General features: G+C 39.8%; 1 long non-coding RNA gene across 2 annotated transcripts in view; it reads right to left on the reverse strand.

The window, feature by feature from the left end:
* Positions 1-12,396, reverse strand: part of LOC102156786 — a 31,110-nt gene that overhangs the window by 10,322 nt on the left and 8,392 nt on the right. Inside the window, exons 4-6 of one of the 2 annotated variants that reach the window (XR_005362102.1) lie at positions 9,568-9,734; positions 9,213-9,351; positions 4,798-4,882 (exon numbers count right to left, since the gene is read on the reverse strand). This is a non-coding gene — a long non-coding RNA (uncharacterized LOC102156786). Of the gene's footprint in view, positions 1-4,797; positions 4,883-9,212; positions 9,352-9,530; positions 9,735-12,396 lie in introns of those variants that run through there. The other variant, XR_005362103.1, reaches the window with a different exon arrangement.

The raw sequence follows: 12,396 nt of genomic DNA on the forward strand, positions 1-12,396 counted from the left end.
AAAACTTTTTAACCCACAACTCATATTACCTTTACAGAACAATTTTCATGAAGAAAGAAAAAGTAAAAACCCGGAGAATGGCAAAGAGAAAGGAGATAGAAGAAGAAAAGCAAATGATTGAACTTTAAATTGCTTCTTTATGTTGGGCCAGCCACTTCTGCAAAAAACCACTCCCCTAAATTAGAGCACTCAATTCTTGTTGCGAAGGGTAAAGGAGCTATTTGGTAAATGACCTCTTCGAGTTCCCTGAATAGTAGTACTTAAATGTGTATGGCAGAGTTCTTTACTTTCATGTGGGTGAGATTAATCCCCCCAAAAGGCCTTCAGTCAATGCATGGACTTCTCCTCCTGTAATTTCGCATCCAGTAAGCCTCAGTTTCAAGCTAAATGCTGAGTCAGACTGGTTTGCTCTCCACTCTGCCCTTGTCATGGTTTCTGAAGTTCTTTCTCTATACTCCTTGTCACAGTAATAATTATCCTTTGCGTTTCCAGAATGTCATTGATCCAAAGCAAGTGTGTGTATGGGAAAGAACATTGGCTCCTAGGTCAAACACCAAGTGTTACAGCACCAGCTGTTTTGGGGGCAGTTTGGTAAATCTTTTATAATTTCTCTGGGCTTCAGTCTTCTTATCTGTGAAGAGAGACATTTGAATGAGGTACAGTACCATAAAATGCCTTAAACACTACAGGTCTCTGATTCTTTGAAAATAACAGTCATCAGGCTGTGTACAGATGGAGCCCGGGACATATAGCAGGCCTGTCACAGATGTCCGTGGTTCCATCTGACCTTCAGGTGAATGCATATCTGAAAGTACTATCAGATTTGCCTCCTTGTTAACTAGAGGTAATTGAATTGTTTTCCCAAAGATGTTGCCCACCACCAGACAAGATTCTGGAAATACATTCTGCCCTGGCATATGACAGACAAAAGAAACTACTACATTGTGAAGTAAGCTTCAAAGGTATCCTGGTATTGCCGCCAGGACTTTGGGTGGCTGGCCCACCACTGGCCACATTGATCATCCAAGAGGCATATCTTGTCACTGAAGGCTACATCCCTGGGTAGACGAGACATGCCCCCGCACCCCACACCCCGCAGATGAAGGCCCCTCTTCCCATTCTCCATCTCACTTCAGGTGTCTGGGATGTCAGAAAATACTTTCTCCACATCAGGACAAGATACTTTGGTAGAGCAGCCTAGTACCACTGTCATGGTTCACATGAACCACAGAGGCCCAAGAGATGGTGAGAAAGAAAGAATGACAGAATTGCCAAGATGGCAGCCCTCATCTGTCCACTCTACTCTAACCTCAGATGGGAAATTTAAAGAACTCAGTTACCAGCCACACTGACATGTGTCTGATTCCTTCTCTGCAAATTTCTCTTCCTCCAACACATTCTCATCCAAAATATAATTAATTGCTCCTCATTCCTTTCCTCAGATATTCCAGTTCATCAGTGCCATGTGTGAACTATTCTTCTCAATCTTATAACAAGTCTTAATTGGATCTTCCTGTTAGCTGTGCTTTTGAGTTTATAACCTTGCCACAACTTCAGTACACCAACATAGTGTGAAAAATGGATTCTAAAAAAATAACAGAGAACAGAACTTAAGAACATGAACTCTGGAGCTAGAACACCTAGTTTAAATTCTAACTCGTTCCTTGACAACATGGCAGCAGCCAGGCACACCGTCAGTGACTTTGGACCTGCTGCTCATAGAGGACCAGGTCCTGTTGCATTGTAAGAGGTCTGCTGATCCTTTAGAGAATTCTAACAATGAATTATTCTTGGAAAGATGTCCAGAATGTTTGAACTAGACTAGTGAATGCTATAGCTGGTAGTAACATAATGAAATCATAGATGCCAGTGGAGGGGAAAGGAAAACTTTTGGCTGCCAAGCTTTGAGATATTTGGCTGTGGTTCTGAAATTGACCCAGGCTCATTAGCCATTGAATAAGTTAAAGGAAAACAGTTGAAGAAGCCATGACTATCAAAGGCACAGGCATTGCCAAGGAACTGTGCCTTTCTCCCAAAGAAGCTGCTCCATGCTCACTGGAGATACAATCATGGTAACTGTAAACTGTAAATTGGAAAAGAACGTCAAGAAATGAGAGATAGAGGGATATTTGGGTGGTTCAGCAGTTGAGCATCTGCCTTTGGCCCAGGGCATGATCCTGGAGTCCCAGGATGAAGTCCCATATCGGGCTCCTTGCAGGATCTAGTCACTTGTTTTCCCACTCTCGGGGTAGCTGCCTTAAATGTCAAAAAGCCCTTTAAACCCTAATTAAGGAGCCATGGGATACAAACAACATTCAGCCACTTATAAATTATTGCTTTAATACAGGTGATGGTTAAATGACTTAATGTAGGTACAGTGCTAAGAACAGTGCCTGACACACAGAGCACTTTATCATCATCATCATCATCATCATCGTCATCATCATTTTTATTAGTAGTTGTTGGGGATATTATATATCCTTTAGGACCTTTACACACTGTGCCAGATTTACCAAAAGAAGTAAAACTCCTATTTCTGAATCTTTCAGGCACTTCCAGAGCCCTTTGTCATAACGATAGTTGGCTGTTTCTTCACATGCCATGCCACATGTAGAGCTTCATCCATCTTTACTGACACATGTTTACTGACTTACATACCTATCCGTCACTTGTCCATAGTCTCTCAGAAAATAAAGCGTGTCTTGCTCTTTAATTTTGAACCATTCTCCTCCACTTTCCTGTTCAAAGTTCTAGTATTTAGATTTGAATGCTAACAGAATATTGAAAAGTTTGAAAGGAATAGTCAAATTGACTATAATCTTTCATGGGATTCTGGTTTCCTCAGCATCTTTTTTCCTTGAAGCAAAATATTCCATATGGATCTGCTTTCATTTGAAAGAGATAGAGGAGGGCATTTTCCCCTGTGAAATGAATAAGCTGGTATAGCAGAAACTGTTCATTATCTGCCCAACAGCCATCTCCCCCTCTTACTTACTGATTAATCTCCAGATATATGTAGGTGACAAGCAGAGGTTTTGCACTTTGGAAGATGTTTAGCCCCTTCTCTGGCCCCCTTTGCCATTAACATCCCCTTTGCCAAGAGATTTGGTCTATGACTCAGATCTGGCTCATAAAATATAAGAGAAAGTCTGCTGGGGGGCAGGGTGGGAGAAGCTTCTGGCAACTATTTTCTCTTTATTTTTTAAGTTTTGTTTATTTATTTTAAAGAGAGCATGAGCTGGGGGAGGAGCAGAGAGAAAGGGACAAACAGACTCCGCACTGAGCTTAGAGCCCAACACCAGGCTCAATCCCAAGACCTTGAGAACATGACCTGAGCTGAAATCGAGAGTCAGACACTCAACTAACTGAGCCACCCAGGCACTCCTATTTTCTTTCTATAAAAAGGAAAAAAAAAAAAAAGTCACAAGGAGAAAGCTTGTTTTCTTTATCTCTAAATGAGGTGAGAATGTGATGCTGTGGCAGCTGTCTTAACATAATGAGGTACAAGTCTAAGGACCAAGAGCCAACATGCTGACAATAGGAGAGTAAAAAAAGACAAAGTATTGAACCACTGTGACATCCAGACTTCTTTTAGTAAACTGTAAAGCAATTGTAATTTGGTCTTCTGTTACTCGATAGCTGATCCTAATACAAATACACATTTCACATGGAATGTTGAGTCCCTTGCAATAGCACATTCATTCCTCCTTGAGAATCTTCTGTGAGAGCTAATAAATACTTATACATATAAAGACCTTTCTACATTTCAAATCTTTGTCATGACTCTATGATTTTTATTTGTAGATATTTCTGTTAAAAATGATTTACTTATCACATAATATTATAATTATCTCATCCCAATGAAGTCCAAAGTCTTACAAGTACAAAATCATTTTCTTCTTTCAAATTACACACTTTTTTAAAAAAAGACTTTAGTTATTTAAGAGAGAGAGACAGAGACAGCAAGAGAGCACAACTAGGGGGAGTGCCAGAGGGGAGGGAGAAGCAGGCTCCCTTCTGAAAGCAGGGCTTCATCCCAGGACCCTGGGATCATGACCTGAGCCAAAGGCAGACACTTAACCAACTGAGCCATCTAGGCACCCTTCAAATTACACATTTAAATAATTATAATCTTATTTTGTTCTTTCTACCCCCTATATTTATTATCTTTTCCTAAAGAAACTTTCGTTAAAAGCATGGATTTGGAATCAAAGACCCAGAGTCACATATAGTGGTCATGTGAATGAATGAATTACTTATTTCTTCTGATACTTAACATCTTCATATAAAAATAATATCTAGAAAAAAATAAAAAATAAAAAATAAAAAATAAAAAAATAAAAATAATATCTAGGGCTGTAACCAAGGTGAAAAAAGGTGACAGAAGTAAAACACTTCCCTAAATCTTGGCACAGACTGAAAACTCAAAAAAGTTTGGAGGAAAAGAAAAGGAATGGGGATAGGGAAGAAATAGTGAAGGAAGAGATAAAGGAAAAAGAAGAGAAAAAGTAAGATATGGAGAGAAGAAAGAAAAGAAAGGAAAAGGAAAGATGAGGAACAGATGAAGAAAGGGAAAAAGAAGAAGTGGAGAAAGTACAAAATAAAAGGAGAAGGGAAAGAGAGCTAGAAGACAGAAAGGAAGAAGAGAGGAATGGGAGGGAAAGACAAGGACGAGGAGCAAAAAGACAGGAGGTAAGCTGATGACATGATGTCCGTTTTAACACAGAGAAGAACTTGGAGAAACAGATTAGTGTTAAAGTTTTGAGCCCAGACAAGCCCTGATCATCTATAACTTACAATGATGTGATGCTTTTCCCCTTGAGCTTTGGTATTTTGTATGGCTGACTCTCATGCAGTTTGAATCTAGTTACTCCAAATATCACTACAAAGAAAATTACAAAGGATTATAAATCCTGGGCAATAGTCCTAGTATTTCAAAGAAGTGGTTGATTCATCAAGATTCCAGTGTAATCAAAGAACTTGGAGAAGTCCCTGGAGTTTGTTTCCATCAATGTGAAGTATGCCTCAATTAAACAAGCAAAAAATTAAATGAGTGATTCATTGGGTTTCTTCTGTAATGGCCAGGTGTCCTCTTTCTTCAATGATGACAAGACAAGAGGAAAGAGACTTTTTTTTTTCCTGATACAAGAGGGAGATTCTTTTAACAGTGAAGATTGGTAAAATTCCTTTAGGTTACTAGTTAGTTTCTACAGAGAGCCTAAAAATGATTTCATGCAGTCGGGGTAAAGTGCAGCACAAATAAAGGTAGGTAAAGGTCTAGAAAAGTCTCTAAGAGGACCTTGTAGACTTATGTTTTTGCACTGCAGTCAGTGCTTATCTGTTTTTCAAAATGGGGATTTGGGGGGGGGGTCTTCCTGTCACTTCTTCAGGTTTGTTTGTATCAGTTCTCTCCTTGCCTTCTGATCTCCCACAAAGGCTGACACGGGTCCTGGATCTACAACTCTGTTCTTCCTGCTATGAAAAACATGTGCAAGTTCCCATTTTGTCTGTGCTTCTCACTTCACACCATTTATACTTCCAACTTTTCATTGGTATGCCTTATGAGCCTGAGACTTTCTGACTTCCTGAGTGCCATATGCCCATAAGATCCCTCTCCCTTTTCTGGCTGTGTCATCGTTGGCAACCGTTTCTCAGACCATCCATGGCTAGTATTGCCAGCTCTCTTCTCCCCTCTACAGGATTCCAGCTTGATCTAATGCTACCCTTCATCACCATCATCCTAACCCTCCACGCTCTGGTCCTGATGCCTTCCCTTCAGCATTTAAGCTTTCACTTGAGAACCTTGTTACCTGGCATCACAATTCCAGTAGAGTGACTTCACCCAAGAAAGGCAAAGGAAGGAAACTCTTCTGTTGGCCTGAGTTAATAATGGAGAAAGGGGACAAGTCTAATCTTTCCAGTGCAGAAGATGTGTGCATTGTTTGTTGTGAGTAGCCCTCAGGGAGGCAGAGATTTCAAGTTCAGCATTTATGTGGCACATTTTTCAATTAGACAATATACTGTATGGCATTTCCCTTCCTCCCCCTGCCCCTTCTCTTTTATTACCACATGACATCATCTCCCCAGTGTGACTGACAGAGCCCATTGGGCTCAACACTGATAAAAAACATCTGGGGGAGAAACACTGCAATTTAGAAAACAATTAAGTACATCAATTTCAATTCATTTAGTTGGCCAGAGAAAGAAAAGTTCTTTCAAAGAGGTAACTCGATCTCCAGAGGTCATGGATTAAAGGGCATGCAGACCCGTTTTCTCTGGGTTGTACTGCAGAGGAGTACATCTTGGTTCAGAGGTCTAAACGCAGACATAAACTCCTGTGTTGCAATTTTTAACAAAGAGTAAACCACAGTGAGTTTCCCTAATTTTCTCATTCCTACTCATTTTAAGACATTCTTTCCTTATCCTTCCCAAATTCCCAAAAACTTAAGAGCTTCCTCGAAAGATGTGTTTTCTCTCTCAAGTGCTCACCATATGCTCATTTGTTATGGGAGCTCTGTAACTGAACCTCAGTTTACTGTTAAAGACCCCGTTTGAAGGGCTGATGGGTGTGTGTTTTCCTGAGTGTTACTGAGTTTTCCTTCCGCTTTCCTCACTAGCTCTGTGAGCACCCATGGCTCCATTGCTTTAAAGGGTTCAGAACCTTTATGAATCATGGTATAAATTTTTATACCCAAAACCTTAAATAATTTTATTATTTTTTCCACCTTCATTGAGAAATAATTGATATACGTCACTGCATAAGTTTAAGGCATTCGGCATGGTTTGGTTTACATATATTGTGAAATGATCACCACAATAGGAACCAGCTAACATTCATCTTCTCATACAGATGCAATAAAAAGAAAAGAATGAAGAAGAGAAAAAAGTAAAAGATTTCTCCTTGTGATGAGAACTCTTAGGATCCCATTGTAACAACTTTCCCATATAAGGTACAGCAGTGATAGCTGTAGCCATCATGTTGTACCTTACATCCTGTATTGATTTGTCTCATAACTGGAAGTTTGAACCTTTTGACCACCTCTATTCAGTTACCCATTTCCACACTCTCCACTCTGGTAACCACAAATTTGATCTCTTTTCCTATGACTTTGTTTTTACATTCCACATACAAGTAACATAATTTCTTCCTCTGACTTATTTCACTTAGCACAATGCCCTCAAGTTCCATCCATGTTGTTGCAAATGGTCAGATTACCTTATTTTTTATGGCTGCATAATAGTCCTTTGTATTATATGGTACAACTTCTTTATCCATTTATTAATCAAGGGATACTTAGATTATTTCCATGTCTTGGCTATCGTGAATAATGTGGTGATGGCCATGGGGTTTTCAAGTCAGTGTTTTTGTTTCCTTTGAATATATTCCTAAAAGTGGAATTGCGGGATTATATAGTAGCTCTGTTTGAGGATCTCCATGCCATTTTCCATATATATATTTTTTATTGGAGTTCGATTTACCAACATATAGTATAACACCCAGTGCTCATTCTGTCAAGTGCCCCACTCAGTGCCCATCACCCAGTCACCCCATCCCCCCTGCCACCTTCCCTTCCACTACCTTGTTCGTTTCCCAGAGTTAGGCGTCTCTCATGTTTGTCACCCTCTCTAATTTTTCCCACTCATTTTCTTTCCTTCCCCTATAATCCCTTTCACTATTTTTTATATTCCCTGTATGAGTGAAACCATATAATGATTATCCTTCTCCAATTGACTTACTTCACTCAGCATAATACCCTCAAGTTCCATCCACGTTAAAGCAAATGGTGGGTATTCATCATTTCTAATGGCTGAGTAATATTCCATTGTATACATAGACCACATCTTCTTTATCCATTCATCTTTTGAAGGACACCAAGGCTCCTTCCACAGTTTGGCTATTGTGGACACTGCTGCTATGAACATTGGGGTACAGGTGTCTCGGTCTTTCACTGCATCTGTATCTTTGGGGTAAATCCCCAGTAGTACAATTGCTGGGTTATAGGGTAGCTCTATCTTTAACTCTTTGAGGAACCTCCACACAGTTTTCCAGAGTGGCTGCACCAGTTCACATTCCCACCAACAGTGCAAGAGGGTTCCCCTTTCTCTACATCCTCTCCAACATTTGCTATTTCCCGTCTTGTTTTCACCATTCTCATTGGTGTGAGGTGGTATCTCATTATGGTTTTGATTTGTATTTCCCTGATGGCAAGTGATGCGGAGCATTTTCTCATGTGCTTGTTGGCCATGTGTATGTCTTCTTTGGTGAAACTTTTGTTCATGTCTTTTGCCCGTTTCATGATTGGATTGTTTGTTTCTTGAGTGTTGAGTTTAATAAGTTCTTTATAGATCTTGGGTACTAGCCCTTTATCTTATATGTCATTTGCAAATATCTTCTCCCATTCTGTAGGCTGTCTTTTAGTTTTTCTGACTGTTTCTTTGCTATTTAGAAACTTTTTATCTTGATTAATTCCCAATAGTTCATTTTTGCTTTTATTTCCCTTGCCTTCATAGAGGTATCTTACAAGAAGTTGCTGTGGCCAAGTTCAAAAAAGGGTGTTGCCTGTGATAGAGAACCCAGAAATGGGCCCTCAAATCTTATGGTCAACTAATTTTTGACAAAGGAGGAAAGACTATTCACTGAAAAAAGGACAGTCTTTTCAACAAATGGTTCTGGGAAAATTGGACAGCTAGATACAGAAAAATGAAACTAGACCATTGTCTTACACCATATTCACAGAGGAACTCAAAATGGATGAAAGATCTAAATGTGAGACAAGAATCAATCAAAATCCTAGAGGATAACACAGGCAACACCATACAATTTTCCATAGTGGGTGCACCAATTTACATTCCCACCAACAGCATACAAGGGTTCCCTTTTCTCCATATCCTCGCCAGCATTTGTTATTTTTTGTCTTTTTGATGACTATCATGTAATAGGCATGAGATTGTATCTCATTGTGGTTTTAATTTGCATTCCCTAATGGCCAGTGACTTTGAGCATCTTTTTCTGTACCTCTTAGCCCCTCATATATCTTCTTTGGAAAAATGTCTATTCATATCCTTTGCCTATTTTGTAATTGGGTTGCTATTCGGCCACAGGCTGGTATTATATTGGGAGGGGCAGAGCAGTCAATGTATAGCCGCTTCTCCTACCTACTAATCCAGTGTGTCTTGGTCCTAGTGGTGCAAAGGGGGTGATTCAGCCTCACCTGCATGTTCCAGGATGCCCTCAGTGGTGTCCTGTTCTTGAGTGGGTTTTAGTTGTTTTTCTTGTGAGGAGTGAATCAGGAACAATGTATGTCATCATCTTGGTTATATACCTCCCAAATAAAGGCCAGAAGCATATACCTAGGTAAAATGATAATCACTGCTCTCATCTCTTGAGCACCTACTATAGAGTAGTCACTATAATTACACCTGAATCATAATATCTGATTGACTCATGTTAGAAGGTGAAGGAAGAACAGTGAAGTATCCCCCAAACTGACACAGCACTTTGAGATTAGAAAATGAAGCAGGTGACTCCATTACAGTTTGCACTGAGTTTTATTCAGGGTAACTTACTGACAAGATGAGGATCACAGCAGCTGCAATGTTACTCTCCACAAGTCTGGACGTTAGTCCACAGATTTGATGCAGCAAAGGGACATGCAAAAGGGCACTGTAGTGAGATCAAAGGGTTTGCATGCACCTAATTGACAGCTAACTTTAATTAGATCTTGTGGCACCACCTGTAAATTAGGAAGGGAAAAGACTAAGTTATTTCCAATAGATACATTGGAGGCCAAAGCAAGCTGTGTCCACCTCCACCTCCCACCCCCCACCCAGCTTTGGCAGGTATTTCTAAGGTATGTGTATTAATCTCCAAGGGACCCAGAACATATAGCTCCAAAAGAGGCCATTGATCGGACATGAAAAAGATGGAGGACCAAAGATGGAGTCAGTATCATCAGCACTCCTACAACTTGTCACATCAGTCTTATTAAGTAGGTATTGTCATTCCTTTATTGAGAAATTGATTATCTTATTTTAAGGCATTAAGACTTGTACTCATATAAAAAGAGGAAAGACTTGAAGATTTGTCAGCTTCTTAGGTTCATGCTCTAAATATCACAAGCAAAACAACAGCCTAGGAAATAAACTCTGAAAGATAAGATCTAGTGATAGCTCTGAATTGAAAGTCTCTAGCCACATTTAATTAAGACAACATATATAGAGGAACTAATTAGTGCTTGGTTCAAAGTAGTTCCTCAATAAATTATAGCTCTAATGATTACATAAAACCATCTCTACCTATTCTCTACTCATCGTCAATTTCCCTCAAACTTCATAGTACACTTGGGATTGTCAATTATACTGCTGAGGTTTTCTTACAGTCTCCACTTAAATTTTTCACCTACGTGGTCTAAAGACCTAAGAGTAAGATCCAAAAGTAGGTATTTCATGTTATCTGATTGAGAAATATTAACTACCAGGAAATCCCATTCCAGGAAGGAATGAATAGGTAGAAAAGGTCCTAAAGGAGAACTTGCTCTCCTTTTAAATTCTGCCTTGGGAAGCAGCTTAAAACATAAGCACTTTCATAGCATGTGTTTCATTTTGCCTACTGTAGACAGAAAATGCAATTACAATAATATCATGAGGCCATATGGAAGTGTGAGGTTAGGACATACACATTTTGTAATGAGCCAGAGTTGACTGACAGGATCACTCAACAAGTGGACCACATTGGCACTGGGAGGGCTTGAGGCTAGGAAACATAAGCAAAGAGTGGATTTCATGTCAGTAAATGGATGGTAAGGAAAGAAGAAAAGGACACCTAGGTTAGAAGGCATTGAAAGGCAGAGGAAGCTGGCAAAGGAGCCACTGGGAAGCCTTGGTTAAGCCAAGAAGCCTATAAGCTCCTGAAATTCAAGAATTTGGGCTCCTGGGTAAGGAATCCAGAAGTGATCTTGCAGCTCAGGAGAGTTAGAAGGTGGCTGGAAGAGTTCATTGGACTTAATTGTAGAGGTAAAGCAATGGAGCAGATACCTATTTCGAGCAGTAGAGTGTTTGGAAACCTGGAAAATCATTGCAAATTGGAGTGTTTAAGGCACATCTGCTAAGGAAGGTCTCTTGGTAGGATTTGAGGAGATTAGAAGAAATCTGGATGGCCTGCTCATTAGAGGTGAGCAACAGGATGATTTCAGTAAGACAAAAGTGGGCAAAGTAACAGCAAGAAAAAGAAGAAACTGAAAATGTGTCTAAAGACTACTGAGCCCCTCACCATTGTCCACCCCATCGATTCTTGTGTTTGGTTTCTTGATAATAATAGGAACAGGAGAGCTACTGTCTCCTGGGGCAGATGTGCTCACAGAGAAAAGGAAAAGTTGCTCATGATATGGTTTGGGTTATTTTTTCTATTTTTTGTTCATTTTAGTTTGGTTTGGTTTTTAACCTCTCCAAGTCAGCTCAGGACAAGAAGTCAATTCAAATTCAAAGGTATTGCTGAACTTATCAGAACCATTTGTCTTCTTTGACTTTAAAAACCAGGCAGAAAATGTTGCAAAATAAGATTTCCAGTCTTTCTGGTCCTTGCTTATGCCAAGAATGCCCCATGACTGCCCTCTGAGAGGCAACAGCCCTTCAGATCATCAGGAAACCCTTGAGCTTGCTAATAAAAAGAAAGTGATTTTCCATACAAAGTAAACAGATCCCTCCTGCACATCTAAAAAGACTTGGCTTCAGATGCGGGTGAAGGTTTAGGGTGGAGTTTTAATTTTCATATTACAGAAGCTCACTCTGAGTTTGCATTTTCACATTATTCTTCAAAGCACAACAGAACCCCCTGTCAGGATATATCCAGCAACTGCATTCTTGGAACAGCTATAAATTAGCTTGCCTTTGCTTTTCCCTCTTGAACTTGAGGCTCCTTTCAGGGACCCAGCAGAAACCCATTAAGAAGCAAGAAATGAAGCTTCAGGGATCTGTTCTGTTACCCAGAAGGATCATTCATATAGAATCTAGTCTTCTTTAGTTTCCCCCCAAAACTGAAGCCTGCTCTTCCATATCAACATAGCATAATAGATTCTGAACCAAAAGAATCATCTCTCTGGGCTGAATTGCTTTGTCATTGCACAGCTGAGCAGGAGATTTCTACGATAAAATTTTCCATGTGAATTAGAAGGAAAAAGAGAGAGAGAGAACTCTTCTCCAACATCATCTTTTTATTTATGAAACACTTCTGAACTTATTGGCAGAAAGGCACAATCTAATGTAACATACAGGGTGGTCCATTTAAAACAGTCCCCTTTAACAGAGGATAGCTTTAAGTGTGGCCCATTGTAAGTGGGTCACCAGATGTATTGTTATGTCAGTCCTTCCTGGCATTGTAAAAACAGAGAAGGCTTTCAG

Source organism: Canis lupus, chromosome 7 (assembly GCF_011100685.1).
Source record: "Canis lupus familiaris isolate Mischka breed German Shepherd chromosome 7, alternate assembly UU_Cfam_GSD_1.0, whole genome shotgun sequence".
In the NCBI taxonomy this organism is placed as follows: domain Eukaryota; kingdom Metazoa; phylum Chordata; class Mammalia; order Carnivora; family Canidae; genus Canis; species Canis lupus.